This window comes from Chionomys nivalis, chromosome 3, assembly GCF_950005125.1.
Source record: "Chionomys nivalis chromosome 3, mChiNiv1.1, whole genome shotgun sequence".
In the NCBI taxonomy this organism is placed as follows: Eukaryota; Metazoa; Chordata; class Mammalia; order Rodentia; family Cricetidae; genus Chionomys; species Chionomys nivalis.
The window spans coordinates 103688269-103711604 of record NC_080088.1 but is presented as its reverse complement, the minus strand read 5'-3'; the positions used below and the strand labels follow the sequence as shown (position 1 = coordinate 103711604).

Genomic DNA, 23336 nt, shown 5'->3' with positions numbered 1-23336 from the left:
TGCATCTGTGTGGATATAGCGTGCACGTTTCTATGTATGTGCATAGAAGGGTTGGGAAGTGTGCCGTTGTCTAACAGAGACATCGTTGTCTGGAGGTGTGGGCCAGTGAGAGAGCACTTGCCCAGCATATACAAGCTCCTGGGTTCTACCCCAGTACTTACAAAAGAAGAAATAAACAAATCGATCAAAATGTCTGGTTATTTAATAAATCATACTCTATATATCATTAATTAAAATGTTTATTTATTTCATATGTTTGTGTGTGCATGAGCATGCCATGATGTACATGTGGAGATCATAGGACAGCTCGTGGGAATCTGTTCTCTCCTTCCGTCATGTGGGTCTTGGGGATCAAGTTCGGGTGGTCAAGTGCCTTCACCCATGGGGCCATCTTCCCGATCCTCTGTCCAGGTTTTAGTCCTAAGATTTTCCAAAGATTCTAAATCCACCAGTTCAATCACATTGTATGGAACTGAAAAAATAGCCTCATAAACAGTATGCCAAAGAGAATGCAACATTCCCTTAAAACACACACAGACAAAGCCGGGCATAGTGGCCCACACCTTTAATCCCAGCACTCGGGAGGCAGAGGCAGGCAGATGTCTGTGAGTTCGAAGCCAGCCTGGTCTACTAGAGCTAGTTCCAGGACAGGCTCCAATGCCACAGAGGACCCCCCCCCACACACACAAAAAACCCAAACCAAAAGCAAACCAAAAAAACCACATGCATTTTAAAATCTGGGTTCTACAGCCCAGAGAACTCATGCTGTTCCTGTCTCCGAGCCTGACTTACTTCACTTGACAGTCATTTCCGGTTCCATCTACTTCCTTGCAAATGTGGTTGCAGTTCTCCCTGGCTGAACACACTCCACTGTGTACACGCATCCACCATAATGACCTTCTGTCTACTGATGGCGTCTAGGCTGCTACCATCTCTGGCTATCCTGAATATGGCAGCAGTGGACATGATGTGCAGATGTCTCTGTGGTCTGCTGACACTGAGTCCTTCCAGTATGTTCCCAGAAGTGGTATAGCTGGGACATATATATATATATATATATATATATATATATATATATATATATATATATATATAATGTTCTAATTTTAGTTGTTTTTTTAAAGAAACATCCATACTGATTTATGTAGTGATTGCATAAGTTTACATATAATACTTTTAAAGATTTTTATTTCATTTTAGATATGTATGTGGATTTGTGTACATCGTGTATAATGCCCTTGGAGGCCAGAAGAAGGCCTCAGACCCCCCTGAATTGGTGTGCAGGTGCTTGTGAGTTGCCCAATGTGGGCATTGGGAATGGAACTAGGGTCTTCTTTGAGAGTGGCAAGCACTTTTAACTGCTGAGCCATCTCACCCACCCCAGAGGATACAACATCCTGACCTTTCTATCCTAAGGCTATACGACTTCTTCTAATTGCACAGTATAAAAATAAATTTAAATTATTTATGAGTGTGGAACTCAAATAAATCTTAAGGTCTCGAGTACTGACATAAGAAGCAGTAGTTAGTGATTAAAAAGCAATTCTAATGTTTACTAAAATAATTGGAAACGCTAATGGACCCAGTTCAGAATTCACGGGCCCAATTCTTAGAAAGCTCCCTCCCGGCTTTGGCAGTTTGGTTACAGCATAGCTTCCAGGATTCCTTTGGGTTCTCTAAGACACCTGTTCTTTTGGTGTGGGGGAGGGTGTGTGGTGGGTGGGTCTGTTCATTTGTGTGCACATGTGTGTGCACACGTACATTTAGAGGGCAGAGGTCAACCTCCTCATGGGATGTCTGCCTTCATTTTTGCTTTGAGGCCGAGTCTCTTACTGACCTGAAACTCACCAAGTAGTCTAGGCTGGCTGGCCCCTGAGCCCAGGGTTTCACACTGCCTCTGTTTCTCCAGCACTGGGCTTACAGATCCTGAAGACCATGCCCAGTGTTTCACATGGGTGCTAGGATTGAACTCAGCACCTTGTGCTCCTGTAGCCAATAGCTTGCCAACTGAGCCATCTTACCATTCTGTTTAAATGAGATAGCTCTTGGAGGTGGGGGGAGGCTCTGGCATTGCCTTTAGAATAATGCTGTGAGTTAGACATCATCATTTCTTAGTGCAGAGGGGATTCCAGGTTCAGAGAAGTCGGACGATGTGTTCAGGGAAGCGCAACAGAGAAAAGGTAAAGTCAGATCTCCCCAACTCGAGGTGTTGCTCTACAGGACCAGTTTTGGTTAATATTTGGTCGCACTTTATGGTTGTTCTCCCAGCTAATTATTTGTTTTCCTTCCTTGTTTCTTGTGTCTTTGTGTTGCTTTGCTATTTTTGTGTAGCCCAGGCTGACATCAAACTCCTGCCTTAGCCTTTGATTACAGATTACAGATATACACTCTCATGGCTGACTGCGTTAATGTTTTATTCTTTCTTTGAAAGTATTTATTTTTTTATTTTTTAAAAATTGTGTGCATGTGTGCGTGCATTGTGTGTGTGTGTGTGTGTGAGAGAGAGAGAGAGAGAGAGAGAGAGAGAGAGAGAGAGAGAGAGAGTTACTTCAGTGCCCGCCAGAGGCACTGGGTCCCCTGGTAGCTGGAGTAACAGGTGGTTCTGAATCACTCAGTATGGATGCTGGGATTGAACTCAGGTCTAGAAGACCAGGAACTCCCTGTTCCATCCTTTCCTAGTAGAGACCACACTGTACCAATGTTTCCTGAAGGTCTTCCACCCGTCAGAATCCCACATCCTCAGGGTTTCCTGGTGTGGTCTATTCCGGATTCACACACAGACAAAACCATTTCTGAAAGATTCCATTTTACTCCATCAGTATGGGAGATCTTTATTTTCCCAGGAGAAGGCATGGCCTCTGTTCAGTCTTCTGCCTTTGTCTCTCTTTCTTTTGTTATTATTATTATTTGTTATTAATTTGGTTGTTTGAGATGGGATTTTGCGATGTAGCTTGAACTCATGATCCTCCTGGTTCGGCCCTCAGAGTGCTGAGGTTACAGGCATCCACTATCATACTCCACAAGTCAAAATTCCTTACAGCTCTGTATGCAACTTCTTTGCCTAGAAAGAAAGAAGATATTAGAAACTAAAAACTAACAAAACTAACACAAATATTAGAAAACCAGTCTGCATTGTCACTATCTTAGGGTTTCTATTGCTGTGAACAGACACCATGACCATGGCAACAATTATAAATGAAAAACATTCAGCTGGGGTTGCCTTACAATATGATCCATTAATCACGGCGGGACATGCTGCCGTGCAGGCAGATGTGGTTTTGAAGAAGGAGCTGAGAATGCCGTGTCTTGATCTGCAGGCAACAGGAGACTGCCACACTGAGTGTAGCTTGAGCGCAGGAGACCTCAAAGCCTGCCTCCGCAGTGGCACACTTCCTCATGCAAGGTGCCCTCTACTCCAATGTGGCCACACCTCCTAATAGTGCCACTCCCTATGGGCCAAACACTCAAATGAGCCTATGGGGGCCATTCCCATTCAGACCACCACAGGTCAACTTGATTGTGTTTAGAATCACTGTGGAAATGCATCTCTGGGCATGTCTGTGAGGAAGTTTCTAGACTGGCTTTATTGAGATAGGAAGACCCATTCTAAACATGGGCAGCATCATCCCATGGGCTGGAGTCCCGCTCTGAATAAAAAAAGTGAGCTGAGGACCAGCATTTATCCTTTGTCCTTGACTGCATGCAGCAGCATGGCCAGCTGCTTCCTGTTCCTGCCGCCATGTTGTAGACAGACTGTGAACCACAATAAACCCGTCCTCTCTCACGTCGCTTTTTGTCATAACTTCCTGTAACTCCAGCTCTGGGTCTGTGGCCCTCTTCTATCCTTCCTTAAGAGAGGAAACCTTATCGGGGCGGTGTCCATTGGTAAGCAGAGAGCTAGATCGTCTTGTGTGTGGACTCACTGGTCCTCAAGGAGATTAGGATCAGAAACAGCCAGCAGCCCCTGAAGGGAAGACCGCTAAACAAGGCTCTGGGTTCAGATTCCATCATGAAGGAATTTGCATGTAGCCAGCTATGACCATGTTATAGGGCTATGGAATGGGGTTACAGTGGATCCAGCACCCCAAAACATGATAATGCTTTCTTTTGCATTCTCGTGCATGTGAAGGTTGGTTCTGGAGCATGTATTGAACATTTCCTTCCCTCATAACCTTTCTTCTTGCCTTTTTGTGAGCGCACATACACATAGTATGTATGTATGTATGTATGTATGTATGTATGTATGTATGTATGTGTGTGTGTTTGTGTGTGTGCAGTCGCATGTGTTATAGGTATATGTGTATATGCATGTAGAGGTCAGAGATCAGCTTCAGGTGCTGTCCACCTTTTAATTATTATTTAATTATTATTATTTTTCAGAGTTCCTCTCAGCGGGACCTGGAACTCACTAAATAGGCTGTTTGCCCATGAGCTCCAGGTACTGCCTGTCTCTATCTTGTCAGCACTGAAATCATACGTGTCACTGTTTTCTGCTTTTTAAAAATCACATTTAGTTAGTTAACGTACACACACATGTGTGTGCATGCATGTATGTGTGTGTGCATGAGCGTATGTATGTGTGTATATGCATGTATGTGTGTGAATGTGTGTATGTATGCGGATGCATGCCACAGCATGCTTGTAGAGGTCTGTTTTCTCCTTCCACAATGTCAGGTCATCAGACTTAGCAGGAAGCACCCTCACCTGCTGAGCCACCCTACCATCTCATGCTCTGGATATTCTTGTGGGTTTGGGGAATTGAACTCAGATACTCACACTTGCAAGGCGAGCACTTTACCAAATGCATCATTGCCCTGTGCCCTCCAGTTTTAGAGACATCAGAAAAGGGTGTTTTTTAGGAGACATCTCTGGGGCCCGACAGCCAGGAAGCAGCAGTCAGTCCTGCACCTGCAGCAGGTGAGTCAGCACAAAGGGGCTCAGTGGATTTGAGCAAGGTCGACTCTTCTCAGAGATTTGACTGTCCCAGACTAATCCCTCATGCCTCAAAGGGATCAGACTTAAGCTCTGGGGAAAATCTCATAAAGAAGACATGAAGAAAAAATAGGAAGCTCTGCACTCTGCTCTCTTACTTCTGAGTGTATTTACAGCTGCGATGGTGTCAGGAGACCCTTGTGTAGGCACACGTTTCTGTCTCACCAGCAGCTCCCAAACAAATGCAGAAAGGCTTAATATTAATTATAAATGCTCCGCCAATAGCTCAGGCTTGGTACTAGCTATTAGGTTTTAATTAACCCATATTTTTTATCTATGCTTTGCCATATATCTTGGTATCTTTTTTTTTTGAGGCTTGTCTGTCTTTTTATTTTATTTCATTTTTATCTTTTATTAAAAACTAGCTTTCTTGACATAGACTATACTTTGATCTTATCCTTACCCTTCACCCACTCTCATGCTCATTTGAGATTCTAAATGAATGTCTATTTCTTTTTCCAGATTTGGGGTTTTCTGCTAAAGCTCCATTGGATAGGTCCCTTATCTTCTAGCTGTATGTTAGCTCCTTCATATAGTCTATCATTCTTAGGTTTGGCTCCTGATTCTATCCCAGAGTTCCTGGACATTTTGATTTTTATTTTTCTCTCATAGAATTATCTTTTATCAGTACGACATGCTCAACTTGCTTCTCTCTGCTGGCTGCTCCTGACCCCAACCCTTTTCTTCCCAGCATTCTCTGTTTGGCTCTCCTACCTAACCTTATCCTATTCAGCTATTGGCCAGTCAGATTCTTTATTAAACCAATCACAGAGACAAATCTTCACAGTGTATAAAGGGATTATTCCATAGCACCCTTGATTACAGGCACTGAGCAAGTATATCTTTAATTAGGAAATGCTATGATGGTAAAGAAGGGGGATGCTTTATTCCTTGTTAAATGTATGTGTATGTGTGGGTGGGGGTTATATAGCCCGGGCTGGGCTTGAACTTTCTTTTCTTTTCTTTTCCTTTTCTTTCTTCCCTTTTTTCCTTCCTTCCTTCCTTCCCTCCTTTCTTTTCTGAGCCTGTCCTGGAACTAACTCTTGTAGACCAGGCTGGCCTTGAACTCACAGAGATCCACCTGCCTCTGCCTCCTGAGTGCTGGGATTAAAGTCATGTGCCACCACTACCCAGTTTAGGGCTTGAATTTTTTATGTAGCTGAGAATGACCTTGAACTTCTGATCTTCCTAATGCCGTTTCCTGAGTGCTGGGATTACAGGTGTGCAAGGCCACACTCGCTTTTTCAATTGTAAATTATTTATTTGTGTGCACGCATGTATTCACCCTGAAATGTGTGTGTGTATCTGTGTGGGGCTCCCCATGGCTGGGCATCCAACTTCTCTCTCTTCCACTGAAGGCACTTTTAGATGTTGTGGGGTGAACACTAGTGACCTCCTTTGGAAATGGCTCTACTCCAGTTGTTCTCAGGGACACGGTGTTTACTTTTGGGGTGTGTGGGGGCTGTTGCTGTTCTCTTCCCTGTCATGAAATTTGAGAGGCCAGCCTAGTCCCAGACCTTGGAGGACACTTTGAGACAAACATGCTTGGGTCTGGAATGGCAGGATGTGTGTGCAGTCCCATTTCCAGAGTCAGCTTCTAAGAGTTCAAACAACACGTGGCTGTAATGGTTTAAGTAAAACAGCGAGGTTCCCTGACTGGTTGCAGCAGGCAGCAGGTCCTGAGACCATGGCAGGCCATGAAGGCAACGAGTCCCAGGCAGGGAGCCCTCAGACAGAAACATCCGAGGGACCCTGGGCCCCCAAATCAAATGCTCAGCACAGCGTGTGCAGTGCTAGTGCAGGAGGACTGACCCTGGTCATCTGGTCATGTTTTTAGCTATGGACAGTAACCAGAGATGAATGTCAGTGAAGGGCTCAACCGTAGCCATGAAGGCTGTGGTTGGGAGCTGGAAGGGGAAAACTCACCACCGAAGCTGCTGGTGTGTGTAGAGGTCACTGGTGAGGCAGATACAATGCAGAGCTATTGTAAAGAAACCTGGTTCCAGAGCCCAGGGTTCCACATTTCCCCAGAGGGAATGTGGAAAGAGCCTGTTCAAGTCACGAGCACCAATGTAATAGTTTAAGTAAAATGGTGTCATTCCCTGAGTGGCTGCAGCATGTCCAGAGACCACGGCAGGCCATGAAGGCAGCCAGTCCCAGGCAGGGAGCCTAGGCAGAGAGATGCATGGTGGGTGAGAGACTGAGACAGATAGGCATGCCGTGAGATCATGCTGCAGGTTTCTGAAGGCAGAGCCTTCTCTCCAGCCCTCTTGTTCAATATTTTACCAGAAGTTCTGGTCCATGTAATAAGATAATAAAAAGAAATAAAAGACATCCATATTGGAAATGAAAAAACTGAAGTTGGAAAATTATCTCTTCCCAGACTTACTATAAAGCTACGGCAATTAAGATAATGTGTTATTTATTGAAAAGCCCAGCCTCACGTTCATCCATTGATTTCTTTTTTCTTCCCTGAAATGTAATTGTCTATATAAATGTGGTGTGTGTTTCTGGGGGTTTTATTCTATTTCATTGACAGCCATCAAAACAAAAAACTTTATCTTCCATAAGAAACATTGAAAGGGATAAAAAGGCAGATGTGGTGTCCCTGTCACTCTCTCTTTGGAGGGGCAGGGTCGGGAGTTCAAGGTCATCTTCAGCCAGATGTGAGGTCAAGGCCAATTGGGGCAGCATGAGACTCTGTCTCAAAACAAAAAGAGAGTAGGGAAGGAGATTTGGGAAAATACAACGAGAAGGAGAAAACTGTGACCTCCAGCGACAGCAGTTTACCACCCTTGTTCTACGATCCGGTGGCTTCAGCCTGACATGTTCCTTGTCCCCGTGATAACCCCACCACTCTCAGCTTAGCCCTCAGAGCCCTTTTACACACACTCTCAGGCCATGTCCTCCCATGCTTTTGTTCTTTTAGTTTTTTGAGACAGGTTCTCCTGTAGCCAGGGTGGATTTGCACTTCCAGTCCTCTGACCGCCATCCTTCAAGTGCTGTGATATTGTGGAATAGAACACCTGTTTAACTATGTAAAGGTGTGTTGCATTTGCTTATGCTGCATGTGTTTAACTATGTAGGGATGTGTTGCTCTTTTACTTTGCCTGCCTAAGGCACCTGATTGTTCTAATAAAAAGCTGAGGGGCCAATAGCTAGGCAGAAGAAGGATAGAGAGGGTTGGCAGGCAGAGGGAAAAGGGGAGCCAGTCAGCCAGCCTGCCAGAGGTTAGCCAGTCATGGACCAGTCAATCAGACATGGAGGAGACAGGAAAGCAGAATGGGAGGTATGCAGATGAGGTAAGCGAGCCTCGGGAGAGCACATAGATGAATAGGAGTGGGCTAATTTAAGTTTTAAAAAAGCTAGCTAGCAACAAGCTAAGCTAAGGCCAAGCATTCATTATTAATAATAAATCTCTGTATCATGATTTGGGGGCTGGCGGTCCAAGAAAGTCAGCTACCCTGATTACAAGTGTGTGCTGCCACACCCGACCATCAGCTTTCCCCTATTGCATTAATCTAACTGTTCTTTCTTGCTCTCTCTCTCTCTCTCAGCATGCATGTGTTCATGTTTGTGCATTTGTAGCTGCATGTGTGTGAACATGTGTGTGAGCAGACAGGCGTCTGCCATGGTGATGGTCAGAAGATGACTTTGTAGAGTTGGTTCTCTCCTTTCACTGTGATCTCCGGGACTTGAACTCGGGTCTTTGGGCTTGTGCTGTAAGCACTTCTACCTGCTGAGCCCTTCCTCTAGCTCCCAACTATAACCTCATAGTTATGCATACACTTCTAGTTTGTTCTCTTGCCCCTGTAGAACATAACAATTGCTAGAAGCCACTTTCTTTCTTGCTAACCCTCTGCCTCCAGCACCTTAGACAGCTCCTGGCATATGGCAGGGGTTTAATACTCTTATGTGGAATGAATAAATAGTTTGGTTCCTGTTCATTGTCAGCTTGGCAGAATGTAGATTCACCCTGGAGACAAATTTCTGAAGTTTTTTCTTTTTTAATTATGGCAATTCAGATGGCAAAATCCACCATAAATGTGGGCAGCATAAGATTGAATGAAAAGGAGAAAGCGGGCTGGACAAGAGCATCCATCTTTCTGCTTCTTGACTGTGGATACAATGTGACCAGAGTCTTGACATTCCTGCCACTGTGCCTTCCCCACAGGGGTGGACTGTGCTCTGGGTCTCTGGGCCTCAAGAAACCTCCCTTAAATTGTTCTGCTCAGTTACTTTGTCACAGTAATAAACAAAGTAACTGAAACAAACAGAAATGAGAAAGGCAGCCTGGGAAGCTGCTGTGGGATCCTGTAGACGGATACCATCTGAGAGCTGGGAGGTTGGACAGGCTTGATCCCGGAATGCTAGCAGATTCAGGCTGAAGGGGGATGTGGTATTCACTGTCTCTAAAAACTACAAGAGGCCTCAACAAAGATGTGCCTCCCACCACTGTACCTGGCCCATGGACTGCGATTTGTCTTACGAAGTCACCCCAGAGTTTCTAGAAGCTGTCAATCACCTACACATAATTGCTCTGTTACAGCATCCTTGATGTCTTCCCATGGGAGGCTTATCTGAGTTACAGTGGGTCTTGGATACTTTGGACAAGGGGGCTTGTGCCATAAAGTGCATTTGCTCAAGGAATCTATCAAAACTGGTGCAGAGCACTGTGAAAGGAAAGCACTCTAGGGTAGAGGAACATAGAGGGTAAACAAATAAATCAGAATCCACCCAGATGAAAATTCATCTCTCTACAAAATACCGGAGAGAAGGAAAAGCCAAGGTATGGGAATGTCATTTGTCGGAGAAAATAGTCACAAAGCATATGCTATAGAACTTTTATATCCTGCCAGGTACAGTGGCACACACCCAACACCCCAGCACTCTGGAGGTGGGGGTAGGAGAATCAGGAACGCAAGGTCATTCTTGGCTACACAGCAAACTTAAAAGCCAAGCTGGGCTACGTAAGACTGTCACAAAACAAATAACAGCAACAAAGCCTTCTCGTTTAGAATATAAAGGAATTTTAAAGAGTTTTGGAGGTTACAAGTACATGTGTGAATTTTTACATGTGTCTATGCAGGGACCCATGGAGTCCAGAAGGAGGCATCAGATCCCTTGGAGCTGAAGTTACAGGTGGTTGTGAACCACTGGGTCCTAAGAACTGAACTTGGGCCCTTTGCAGAAGCAGCAACTGTCCTTATCTAATGGGTCATCTGTCCACCCTCTATAAAGAACTTCTAAAACCCAGTTAAGAAAATACCATAATCAAATGTCCTTGTGGTATGATTGAGCATCCTTTGGGTATATGCCCAAGAGTAGTATTGCTGGGTCTTCAGATAGATTGATTCCTAATTTTCTGAGAAATTGCCGTACTGATTTCCAAAGCGGCTGTACAAGTTTGTACTCCCACCAGCAATGGGGGAGTGTTCCTCTTACTCCACATCCTCTCCAGAATAAGTTATCATTGGTGTTTTTGGTCTTAGCCATTCTGGCGGGTGTAAGATGGAATCTCAGAATTGTTTTGATTTGCATTTTTCTGATGGCTAAGGATGTTGAGTATTTCCTTAAATGTCTTTTGGTCATTTGAGATTCTTCTGTTGAGAGTTCTCTGTTTAGGTCTGTACCCCATTTTTTTTATTGGATTATTTGTTCTTTTGATGTCTAGTTTCTTGAGTTCTTTGTGTATTTTAGAGATCAGTTCTCTGTAAGATGTGGGGTTGGTGAAGATCTTTTCCCATTCTGTAGGCTGCTGTTTTGTCTCAGTCTTAGGAGGCTTCTCAGTTTCAGGAGGTCTCATTTATGGCAACTTTGTAATTCTGCTCTTCCTGCCTCAGTCTGAGATGCTGAGATGCCACAATGCGTGTTTGTTAGTAGTGGAGGGGACTGAACTCAGGGCTTCCTGTATGGTCGGCCATCACCCTCCAGATGGTCTCCACAACCAACCCCTTATGTAGCTTTTAAACTCCCGCCCCACAGGTGGGCACTATCCCTACAGGGAGGGGTGAGGTATGGCTTCAGGATGTTAAACACTGCAGATCCATGTCTTGGAGGCATTTTCTATACTTCTTGGCTTCTCAACCAATTCATGGAGTTAAGGGAAGTAAAATCCCAGCTACAAGAATGTGGCAAAGGAAGGGCATTCTCCAGCATCCCATGGGATGGATGCTGTTTAAGAAGCCCTGCCCCCTGCTAAGGATATTAATAAAGGAATGTACCTGTCTTAGACTCGTTACTTGTCACTGATGAAAAATTCAGACACTGTGAGTTTCACATGCTAATTTTAATTTTTCCTTGGTGGAGATAGGATTAACTTTTGGTTGGTAGAAACGATAACTCCAGTTGTTACCACCTTAGAATGTCTGATAAGGTCACTAAATTGCTCAGTATTTAACCTAACAGCTTTATTCTTTTTTTTTTTTTTTCAAAAACTTGGAACTACATTCTTCAAATGCTGTTTGGGTATGTGTGTGATATGCTTTGTTTGCACATGTGTGTGGGGAGCAAAGGGTTGATGCCAGGTGTTCTCCTCAATTGCTTTCTTTTTGAGACAGGGTCTCGCTCTGAACCTGGAGCTCATTGATTCAGCTAGGCTGGCTGACCAGGGAGCTCCAAGGTCCCTCCTTTTTCTTCCTTTCCAGTGTTGACGAGCAACAGAATGCCCTGTTTTTAAATAAATTCTGGGGATTAAACTCAGGTCCTTAGTATATACAGCATGTGTTTTACTGACTTGAGCAATCTCTGTAGCTAAGGGTTTTTTTTTATTTGTTTGTTTGCTTGTTTGTTTTGGTGTTTTTTTGAGAAAGAGTCTCCCTGTAACTTTGAAGCCTGTCCTGGAATTCACTCTGTAGACCAGGCTGGCCTCAAACTCAGAGATTCACGTGCTTCTGCCTCCCGAGTGCTGGAATTAAAGGCATGTGCCCCTACTGCCTGGCTTGCTTTTTTATTATCTATTTATTTATTTATTTTAAAGACTGGGCCATCCTATGTAGTTCAGGCTTGCCTTCAACTCATCCTTTGTGCTGGGACTATAGGTATGCACCACTATACCCATCCAAAATACTTTCTAAGAGATTTTATTTTTATATATGTGTATGTGTACAGGCACATGTGTTCAGGTGCCTGTGAAGGGTGTTGGATCCCCTGCAGATGGAGTTATGGGAGATTGTGAATTGCTTGATAAGGACACAGGGAACCAAACTTGAGTCCTATGGGAGAGCAACAAGTTCTCTGAACCACTGAGCCATCTCTCCAGCCCCTGAAATGTTTTTTTTTTTTAAAATCAACTTTATGTTGTTTTTATCTTTGCTATTCAGTGGCTACACCCGATCCTATCACTGCCTCAGCTGCTGACTGTGTCTCCACCACCACCTGCCTCGCTGCTATGTCCACAGCCTAGAGATCCTTGGCTGCTTCTGCTGCCTCCCTGTAGGTAGACAAATGTCATTATAACTAAGTCTGTATCTTTTTATTTTACCAATAAAGACTCAGGAACAAGATGCTGGGATAAAAACCTGCTAGCTCTGATGGAGGAAGGTCATTGGCTAATAAAGAAACTTCCTTGGCCCATTTGATTGGCCAGCCTTTAGGTGGGTGGAGTAAACAGAATAGAATGCTGGGAGGAAGAGGAAGTGAGCTCAGATGAAGCAAGCTGCCAGGTCAGACATGCTGAATCTTTCCCGGTAAGACTGGTGCTACACAAATTATTAGAGATGGGTTGATCGGGATGTGAGAATTAGCCAGTATGGGCTAGAGCTAATGGGCCAAGCAGTATTTAAAAGAATACAGTTTGTGTGTTGTTATTTTGGGGCATAAGCTAGCCAGGGACCAGGAGCTGGGGCGGCAGGGACACAGCCCGCATCTCCCCCACAACATAGCTCATGAGGCAGAGAAATTATTCAAATGACCTTCTTCTTCAGTCTCCCTGTCAGAAAGAGACCCTCTTCTACTGTGTCTAGAAACAAAACTCCTCCAACCGGATGTTCCTCCCTTCTACTTCCTGTGCTTCTCCTTTTTTGACCTCCCAGACTTCCCCTCACACTTGATGGTTAATTCCAGTCACTGGTTGCTTGCTCTGCCTCCTGACCTAGGATTAATTTTATTTAATTGATGCACTCTTGCTATTCACAGTGTGATCAAATATCCTGAAACAGCTTTAGTTATAATTTTTTTGAGAAATAGTCTTAATATATACATAATGGTAAAAGTAAAACGACACCACCATTCCCCCAGTGGCCTGTGGGCCATGAGGGGCAGTGAGTCCCACGCAGGGAACCGAATGGTGGGTGAGAGACCTTGGTGGGGTCGCCAGTCCCATGAGGAGCCGCAGCCACAGAGGGTGAGAGACAGATGAATAGGCACACATCATGCAGAGTGAGGTTGAATATTTATTTAGTAGGTTATGAAAGGGAAGGGGAGAGAGAAGGGGGACAAGGAAAGAAATGGGTGGGGGGAAGGGGAGGAGAGGAGCCAAGGCAGCAGCTACCTCTTTGAGAGAGAGATGGAAAGGAAGGGAAGCTCAGGCTGGAAGCCAAAGATCAGCTAGCCTCAGCCCTCAGTGGGAAGAAGTGGGGGAGAGTGGGTGGGGTCTGTCCCTTAAAGGGACAGGACAGACCATTATCATCTAGGCCTTGATATCCTTAGGTTTGTCAACATTCCACTGCCTCAATCTCCTAAGAACTGAGGTTACAGACATGTGCCACCATGCTTGGTATTTATAAATTAAAAAAAATGTTTTGAGATATGAGTCTACCTGTGGGGTCTGGAACTTATTTATGTAGATCAGTTTGGCCTTGAACACACAAAGATCTACCTGCCTCTACTTTCTGAGTGTGGAGATTAAAGGCAGGTGTTTGACAGTTGTAACTGTTGAAATCAGTTACGTGCAGCTTTTTGTTCCTTTCACTAATAACTTAAATATAGGCTGGTGAGATGACTCAGTGGGTAGAGATGCTTTCCATTAAGCCTGACCTGACCTGAGCTTGATTCCAGGGTCCACATGGTAGAAGGAGAGAGCCCACTTACACAAATTGTCCTATGATTCTTCATATGCATGCTGTGTCATGCATGGGATCATGTATATTCACTTATACACACACAATAAATAAATGCAACTTTAAAGTTAAACATAAATCTTTGTTGTATGCTCATTCTAAACTCATACAAAAACCATGCTGTTAACCTTCGGAATGTGTACTAGTTACTTGTTGCTTCATCCAGATTTCCAGTAAGAAGAAACGCTAGGGAAGGAATGGCTTACTGTGGCTCACAGTTTGAAGGAGGTACAATCCACTGCAGTAGAGAAGGCAGGCCAGGACCATGAGACAGTTTGCCATACTACATTCACAGTCAGGAGGTACAGCATGAACAGAAAGTGGAGCCAGTCTCAAGGTCCACCTCCAGTGACCCATTTCCTCTAGCAAGACTCCGCCTCCTAAAGGTCCCTGCAACCTCCACAGAAGTGCCCCCTGCTGGGAACTATCACCTGAGCCTGAGAAGGATATTTCATATCACATGAGTTCTCTGGGACTTTAGATGGCTCTCGCTGGTGGTAAATAGTCAACACTGGCCATAGGCACAGGGCACTGACTCCCTTAGCATAGGCATATGGGATTTGCTGGAGGCCAGTGTGAGCTCTGACTTGGCAGATGGGAACAGGCGGGAGGCCTTCTCTGCAGCAAGGAATATAAGTGAGGCCAGGTACACAAACAGTCTCCTCACCAGATACTTCTATGTATAAATCTGTAGAGGGAAGAGCTGTCTACAAGCTGGCTAACATCCAGGATACACAGAGCAGGCTTGGTTGTAGTGGAAAGCTAGAGAGTTTGGGGTGCAGGAGCCCACATTCTGGTTGAAAATGGAAGCAAGATTTGTGGCTTTATCTTTCAGATCCAGACAATGGGTCCTGGGGACCTGGGAAGAGTTCAAGGTGCTTCCTAGAATCCCCCAGTGAGGGCCTGGGTCTGTAGCTCAGTGGTAGAACTAGAGTCATGGGTCCAACCCCCAGTACCATTAAAGAAAAATAAAGCAAGCTGGGTTGTGGCAGCACATGCTTTTAATCCCAGCGTTTAGGAGGCAGAGGCAGGCAGATCTCTGTGAATTCAAGGTCAGCCTGGTCTTCAGGGCAAGTTCCAGGACAACCATAGCTACCCAGAGAAACCCTGTCTCAAAAAAACAAACAAAAAAAAACCCCAAAAACAACAACAACAACAAAAAAAACAAATAAACAAAACCAAAACTAAAACCAAATAAAATCCAAAAAAGTCAAATGAATAAATAACAATGAAATCTAAAGGGAAATAACTGTTTTGCAGTGTGGATTTTAATTACAATTTTTAAGAGTTTAAGAAAAATTAAGTCAAGCCCTAAAGTTCTCAGCTGAGGACTCCAGTCTACCTAAGGTGTCTTGTTTGTGGGTTGGGAACTGGGCCGAGCATCCAGCTCTGATTGATGTTTAACACATTCAGTTTAACCAGGACCAGACTATAAGAACCCAAGTGAACCACAATGAGGCCCGCAGTGTAGGGCGGGTCCTGGCCTTGGGCTCACGGCTGCCCTCAGCCAGTTGCTTCTGTGGCTTGTTGGGAGTTAATGTGACAGTGGAGATTTTGCCAGGATTCCTGGGCTCCACCTCCATCTGCCTGGTAGGTCGGCTGGGCTTGGCCTGGCTCCAGGGAGCTCGGGCACACTTCCCTGGCCCCGCAGTTGGAGAGGGCACCGTAGCCAGGGTCCCGCACACTTTCAGTGGGCTCCGAGGACTGGGCCACCTCCATATGGAAGATCTCCTAGCTGTGGCTGCGTGGCTAATCCACCTTCACAGCCCCAGCAGTCAGATTAGAGTCCCTCTGGAAGCAGCTCCAAAGAATACGCCAGGAACACAGGTGAGAGGACTTGAGAGCTGTGGGGACTCGGGGGTGACAGTGTGTCTCCAATGACAGCGTGCGCCTCCGCAATCGTGACCTTTCTTTGGATTCCAGGGTTACTTGAAGTTGTTCCCAGGTAGTGGAGGTGGGAGGTTGACCAGGGGTGTGCTCTTTGTTAACTTCTTCATCTTCAGGACTCAAAGATTAGCACCACCTCCTCCAGAAAGCCTTCCCAGCCGGCAAGAAACCCATTCTCTCTGCCCTCAAAGCACACTGTACTCCATAGGTGATTTTTTGTTTGTTTGTTTCTTATATTGTAAATATTTGAACCTGCAGCAAACCCTCCAAATCTACACCTATATCTCTAGATTTTAGAATCCCTTGGTTGGGGGAGGTCCTCCACCAGGGATTCACTCACCCTTATATAAATGATCCTAGTAGTGTTTGGGGTGCCTGATTGTAACATAGGGCAAAATACCACCCCTTGTTTCCCATAGCTTGCTCACTTTGCCTTCTTATACACCCCATGACCACCTGCCCAGGGATGACACCGCCCACAGGGAGCTGAGCCTTTCTAAACCAACCATCACTCAAACATATGCACCAGAGGCTTGCCCACAGGCCAACCCGATGGGGGCATTTCCTCAGCTGAGGTTCCTCTTCTCAAAAGGCTGGAAACTAAGCAGCATGGAAGTGTTGGGAAGAGTCATCAGACCCTCACCCCAGAGTCCAGCCAAACCCCACACAGGCTGCAGGGCATGCACTCTTGGGGGGCATGCTTGGTTCTACGATGGTAGAAGATTAACCGACATGGGGACCCTATCTATGCAGTTTGGAGACTTCCTCACCCATGCTAACGAAACAGGTGTTTGTGGGTCAACCCCTTGCCCTCCTGTAAGTAATCCTAATAAGTTCACTACTTCATCAAGATAAACTTGGATGGAATTATTCCTTTGGTCTGGGGTGAACAGAAGTTTGATTGCCTCAGGACTGATCTTCAGAGGGGTCACGTGCAGATCCACATGGCTGCTTTGATTTCAAACTGGTAACACCACATCCAGCAGGTCTCCCAATCGGACCCCGTTTTCTTCGTTTCTTCTGTGTCTATGTATGTGTTCAGGTGTATGTGTGTGTGCGCGCGCATGCGCTTGCGTGGAGGCCAGAGGACAATCTCATGTGCACCCCTCTCATTTCTTTATTTTGCGTGTGTTGTGAGTGTGTGGTGTGGGCTTGCATCTCCCACCACACTCTTGGAGGCCAGAAGACTGCTTGAAGCAATCAGTTCTCTTCTTCCACCATGTGGGTTCTGGGGAAGGAACTTGGGTCATTAACTGGAGCCTTTACCAGATGAGCCTTCTCTCCAGCCCCACCTTGCGTTTTGAGACACAGTCTCTCACTGACCTGGAACTCCCTCCCTAGGGTCCATGAGCTTCAGGGTTTCTCCTGTTTCCACCTCCTCCATGCTGGGATTACCAGCACACACCAGCATGCCTGGCTTTTTTTTTTCATGGCTTTTGGGAATTGAACTTGGATCTTTGTGTTTGCAAGGCAAGTGCTGTACCAAGTGACCCATCTCTCCAGCTCCCGTTTCCCCATTCTTCTTCCATTCCATCTGGTTTCCTTCTTTCTCAGGTTGGAGTTAATTTTTTGTCTGTGCTCTTCCATCCCTCATCACTATTAGTGTCTTCATCCATTTTACTGCTGTTCGGAACCAGGAAATCTTGGAGCCTACCAGTCAGAGAAGTAAAGGGGGCCCTCCACTCTGGGTGGAAGTTTCTGTTTCTCTCTGTTTACTGAGCTCATCTCCAACTGTATTAAGCAACAAATCAGACACCTCGCAGCGCAAGTGTTCATCTCCTACCCACAGCTCGCGATGATCCACAAAGAAGATTCATGGCTTCCTGCTGGCATAATTTCTGGACGTTATTATGCCAGGCGAGTCTCTGTCTCTTGCTTGACTTTGGCTGTAGGATTACAAAACCCTCCTCTATTGCTCTGGCCTTAGCTCCCACTGTTCATTTCTCCCAGATGCAGCAATTGGCAGGGCGGGGAGAAGGTGAGTGGGGAGAGGTTCACCCAGGTACATGGTATGTATATGTTCATGCGTATGTGGGGGCAAGAGGTCAACCTTGGGTGTCATTGTGTCATTTGTCAGATGCCATCTACCTCATTCTATGAGACAGTGTCTCTCATTGGCTTGGAGCTAAGCTGGCTGGTCAGTGAGCCCCAGGGAGCCACTTGTCTCTGCTTCATGGGCTCTGGGATTACAAGTGCACACTATCACACCCAGATTTTTTTTAAATGTGATTTCTGGGGACTGAACTTGGGCCTTCAGGTTTGTGTTTCAGGCACTTTAATCCTCCGACTCATCTTGCTGGCTGGTCCCCTAAGAGAAACAATGTAAAGGATGGAAGGTTTTGGCTCATGGTTTTGGAGGGTTCATTTTGTGATGGATTGCTTTTTGGCTGTGGTGAGGCAGAGACATCAGGGTTGGGGTCATACAGGGAAATAAAACTGCTCACCTCACGGTGTCCTGGAAACAGCGGGTAAGAAAAGTAGACGTTTCAAATGTATGCCCTCTAATGACCTACTTCCTCTAAAAAGATGAGAATCCTCATGCTCTAATCACTTCTAAGAGCGCCACCGTTGCTTTGGGGACTGTGGTAGTGTCATTCGGTTGCTGTGATAAATAAGCCAAAGCTGCTTGGGGGGATCTTTCATCTTACACTTTCAGGGCACAGCCCATCACTGAAGGAAATCAAGGCGGGAATCTGAAGGCAAGAACTGTGGAGCCTCACAGGTTCATGTTCAACTACCTTGGTTATACGGTTCTGGACCACTTACCTAAGGATGGTACCACCTGCAGTGGGCTGGACCCTCCTCCTACATCAATTAACAATCAAGACAACTCTCCTCGGGCAAACCCACAGGCCAATCTGATCCCTCAATCATTTCCTCTTTGAAGACTCTAGGCTGTACCAAGTTGGCAACTAAAGCTAACTAGGATGGGGACCAAGCCTTCAACACATGAATTTTGGGAGGACATTTTGTGTATAAAAACCATAGCATCACGTTCCTAGTTTCCCTCCACATTCTCTTAAATATTTGCTACCCTCGCATAAGCTAAGTGGGGATTGGTGGCTTTCATCAATGTCTGGGTAGTGTGGTCAATAGACCCGATTCCTTCCAGTTCAAATTCAGCAATTTCAATGCCTTCCAATTTTTATTTTTCCGACTTGGTCCCCTCGCCTCCACATTATGCAGATATTTCTCACTCTCTGCTGAGCTAGCTTCTTGGAGTTCTTTGAGTCCCTGGGATAAGTGGCACTTGGCTGATTTACAATTTGAGTGTAAACCATTTGAACGCTCGCTCCTCATATGGCAGTGCTGTTTCGGGAAGTTGTGAATGTTTGGGATGTATTTTCTAGCTGAGATGTAGACTCCTAGGGATGGAGCTTGAAACTCATATCCCAGCTCTGCTTCAAAACCCACCAAACTGTGAGCAAGCCAGAAGCTCCCATTGTCATGGACCCAACTGTAATGCCATGCCCTCCGCTCAATGATGAACCGATTATCTCTTTCCTTCCTTAAGTTGCTTCTGCTAGGTGTTTTGTTAGAGAGATGATGAAAATAACCAAGATTGTCATGAGTGGTCTTTCCCTCCTGAGAAGAGGCTGATTTTCCAAGCCTGGTGTTATAGAATGGTCTTTTCCCTCCAGGTATAACATACTGTCATCTTGGAGTAGAGATTAACTTGACCCAGTAGTCATGGCAACCAGAGCAGCACAAGACAGTGATAGCCAGGTCTATGGTAATGGAAATGGAGCTTTTGACACTTCCTAGTAGGTAGAGGAGAGTCATGGAACCCTCACTTGGGATCCTAGTCATACTCGGTCCTGCCCTCCAGAAGCTGCAAAGGATCCTGGGAGATGCTAGACTAGATAGGAAGCAGAACATTAACTGGATGAGGACTCTGTGTTGCAGCATCCATGAGGTCACCATTCATGCTGAAGTGGGAATTTGCAGTGGTACAGCTGTTTTGTCACATCTGTCCCTGTAAGTTATCTGTCGCGTATACTCTGCAAATGAGTTCAATAAACTCATCCAGTAAAGGTTTGCTGAGTTGGGTTTTGGTGCCTTACTCAGAGTGAATTGCTGTTAGTTTTCATGGTTACCCAAGAGAGTCAGTGTAACACTTGAGAAGGCAAGTGAGGGTCTAGTCTCAGCCTCCATGGCAACCTGTCTAGGTGTTGAGCACAACACAGCATGGCCTCTGTCTCCTCTGGGCCTCTGGCTGGGTCTCTTAGTAGTGGTTCAGTGGTTCACAGTCACCAGAATGGTGGTGGTCATCATATTAGCATAGACAGATAGATATTAAGGACTGGGTATTTTCTTGTTGGCAGTTGAAAACACTGCATGTGTGCGCATGCGCACACATGTGCATGTGTGAGTAGATCAGAGGAGGGTGTCAAGTGTCTTCCTCTATTACTGTCCACTTGTTCCTTTGAGGAAATCTCTCTCTGAGTGTGGAGCAGGTGTTTCTCTGGTAGGCAGGATAGCAGCAAGCCCCGGTGGTCCTCCTGTCTTTATCCCACTCAATGCATGGGATACCTGAATTGGAACCTAGTTTGTTATATGGGTGCTGGGATTTGAACTCCAGTCCTCAGACTTGCTCAGCAAGTACCCTTAACTGATGAACCATCTTAGCAGATCCCTCTTGTTATCAATGAACAGAAATAAACTTTAAAATATGGGTGACTCTTGGGTTGTGGCAGTTTTGGCCTCACCTCTCTGTGCTTTTTAATTTTCTATGACACATGTGTAATTGCACATACATGGACAAGCTTTATGACCAATGAAAACAGAAATCAAGTCCAACCTTCAAGTAAATGAGTCCAAATAGTTGGGATGGTACAATGTATAGTAGACAGGAACCTATTAATTTCTTTTCTCATTGCAGTGGCAGAAGTAGCTTAAGGGTGGAGGGTTTACTGTGGCTTGCAGTTCTAGGGAACACAGTTAATCACAGTGGGGAAGGTACAGCGGCAGGAGCATGAGTCGGCTGGTCAGGTTGCATCCACAGTCAGGAGGCAGAGAGAGATGGATGCTGGTGCTCAGCTCACTTTCTCCTTTTTGTTCAATCTGTGATCCCACCCCATGGGATGGTGCTGCCTGTATCCAGGATAGGTTTCCTCACTTCAATTAACTCCAGTCTTAATTAAGTCAATTAGCTCCCTCCCCGACATGCCCAGAGGAGCATCTCCTAGGTGATTCTGGATTCTATCAAAAGGATGATACTAACCATCACAGAGGGTCTTGTTTAGGGAAGGAGAGTGGGTGTTTGAGGTATCCTAGATGCCTCCAACCCTTCTCTATTTAAGGTTCCTGACATGGCTTCTGTGACATGACAGGAGGGACTGGGTGGTGGCCGTTCACCCCCTGCTGAAACTGCCCTCTGCTCAAGATCTATCTGTTCTCCACTCTTACAGTAATTTTGTAGGTCTGTCTTCACGGCTGGTTTCCTGGGTATAGATCCAGAATGCGAGGGCTGCTGACATGGCATCAGACTAACTCTTTCCGAGCTTCAGCTTGTTTCCATACCACAGGCTCCCTGACAGACGTGATTTCTCAGAGGCGAGCGGCAATGGCATTGTTGTTGACTTTGGCATCTTCTCAGGCTGAGCTCAAAGGATATCAAGCCTTGGAGCATCAGAAGATGGCCTTGCTGGGGGACAGCAGCCTGATTTAGGGAAGGACACTATCATTCATATACTATCTGGAGCACCCAGATCTCTGTGTTGGGGGGTTCTATTCAAAGGGACAGGCTGCATACAGAGCTGTTGGGGGCCGAAGGTTTCCAGATGGAGCAAAGCAATGTGTCAAGCCATTTGTGAGCCATTGATCCCTTCAGGGCCCCTTGGGGGTACCTCCTGGCCTTTCTTGTGTTTTGTGGTACCCAGAAAGCACCATGGCAGCACAGCATCTATGTAATAACCCCACTGTTATTATAAATATTATAAATGACACCTTTATCATTTACAGTGAGGTTTGTGTTTTAGGGGGTGTCATGCCCTTCCACGGGTTGCCATCCCCCACTAATCCAGGGGATGGGGTAGAGGGAGGAGGAAGTCAAGTGTGTAAGTGAAGAGAGGGACGGGAGGCAGTTGGGGACACACAAAGAGTATGTTATTTCTGAAACTTGCAAGTCATTTGGAATCTTAAACTTAAGAGACAGGATGCTGAAGCCAGACTGACGGGGATTCCGGCAGGGAAAGCTCTCTGTCTCAACACAAGGAAAGCAGTAACCCTTTGTGGAGACATCTCCCAAAGCTGCCTCCACAGACCACTAGAGTCATGATGGCTGATCACGAGAAGACGTGAGAGCTGGCGGGGTGTGGCGGTGCACACCTGTAATCCAGCACTCTGGAGATGAGGTAATAGAGTCACTGTAAGTTCAAGGTTAGCCCAGGCTATTCATACAATTTGGGGGGCTGGTGAGATGGCTCAGTGGGTAAGAACACTTCCTGGAAAAGTATGAGAACCCGGATTGAGCTCCTGACTCCTGTTTGCAAAGCCAGGCTCGGCTGTGTGACTTCACTGCTACGGGAGACAGAGACAGTGGGTCACTGGGGCTTGCTGGCTGCCTGCCTAGCTCTGGTTTAGTGAGAAATTCCATCTCAAAAGAATAAGAGAGTGAGAGAGCAGAGCATTTGATGTCCTCCTCTGCCTTGTGTGTATGCATAGGTGTGTACACACATCCTGGACCAAGAACAATTTTTTTTAAAAAAAAGACATGAGTTGATCCCAAAGTTAGATTTGGCTCTGGGGTGAGATTTTGCCTTGGTTTCATAGAATTTACACACATATTCACACACATATCTAGGGGCAATAAGGGCACACACAGTCTTCCCTATGTTGTCATTCATAAGATGAAACAGCTTTTTACTCTTGTGGGGCAGTCTGAAGGTGGACGCTTTACCACGGTGCACATATTCACACACATATCTAGGGGCAATAAGGGCACACACAGTCTTCCCTATGTTGTCATTCATAAGATGAAACAGCTTTTTACTCTTGTGGGGCAGTCTGAAGGTGGACGCTTTACCACGGTGCCGTCTGACGCTGTGGTCTGTCCCTTAAACATGCACACATTCCGTAGTCCTGGCAGCTGTGTTCTGTTGGAGCACTTTTCCTTTCTTTTCCTTTTTCTTTATTTAAGGGAAGGAGGATTTTTGTTGTTTCCTGACATAGTCTCCCCTAGCTCAGATGGACCTGGAGCAGTCTTTGTAACTGCGACTGATCTAGAACTCCCAGTCCTCCTGGCCCTGAGTGCCAGAATAAAGCTGTGTACTGGCCATATTTGTTCTGTCATGCTTTTTCCTTTAAGGACATATTGCTGAGTTTTCTTTTCTTTTTTTTTAAGTTTACTTTTGCACGTGTGTGCATGTGTGTGTGCACATGTGTGTCTATGTGTGT

General features: G+C 45.6%; 1 protein-coding gene across 1 annotated transcript in view; it reads left to right on the top strand.

Moving 5' to 3' along the window:
- Positions 1 to 15736: 15736 nt before the first annotated feature.
- Positions 15737 to 23336, top strand: part of Caln1 (calneuron 1) — a 476552-nt gene continuing 468952 nt past the window's right edge. The window contains exon 1 of the mRNA XM_057765690.1: positions 15737 to 15878. The gene's annotated coding sequence lies outside the window, so the exon portion shown is untranslated. The remainder of the gene's footprint in view (positions 15879 to 23336) is intronic.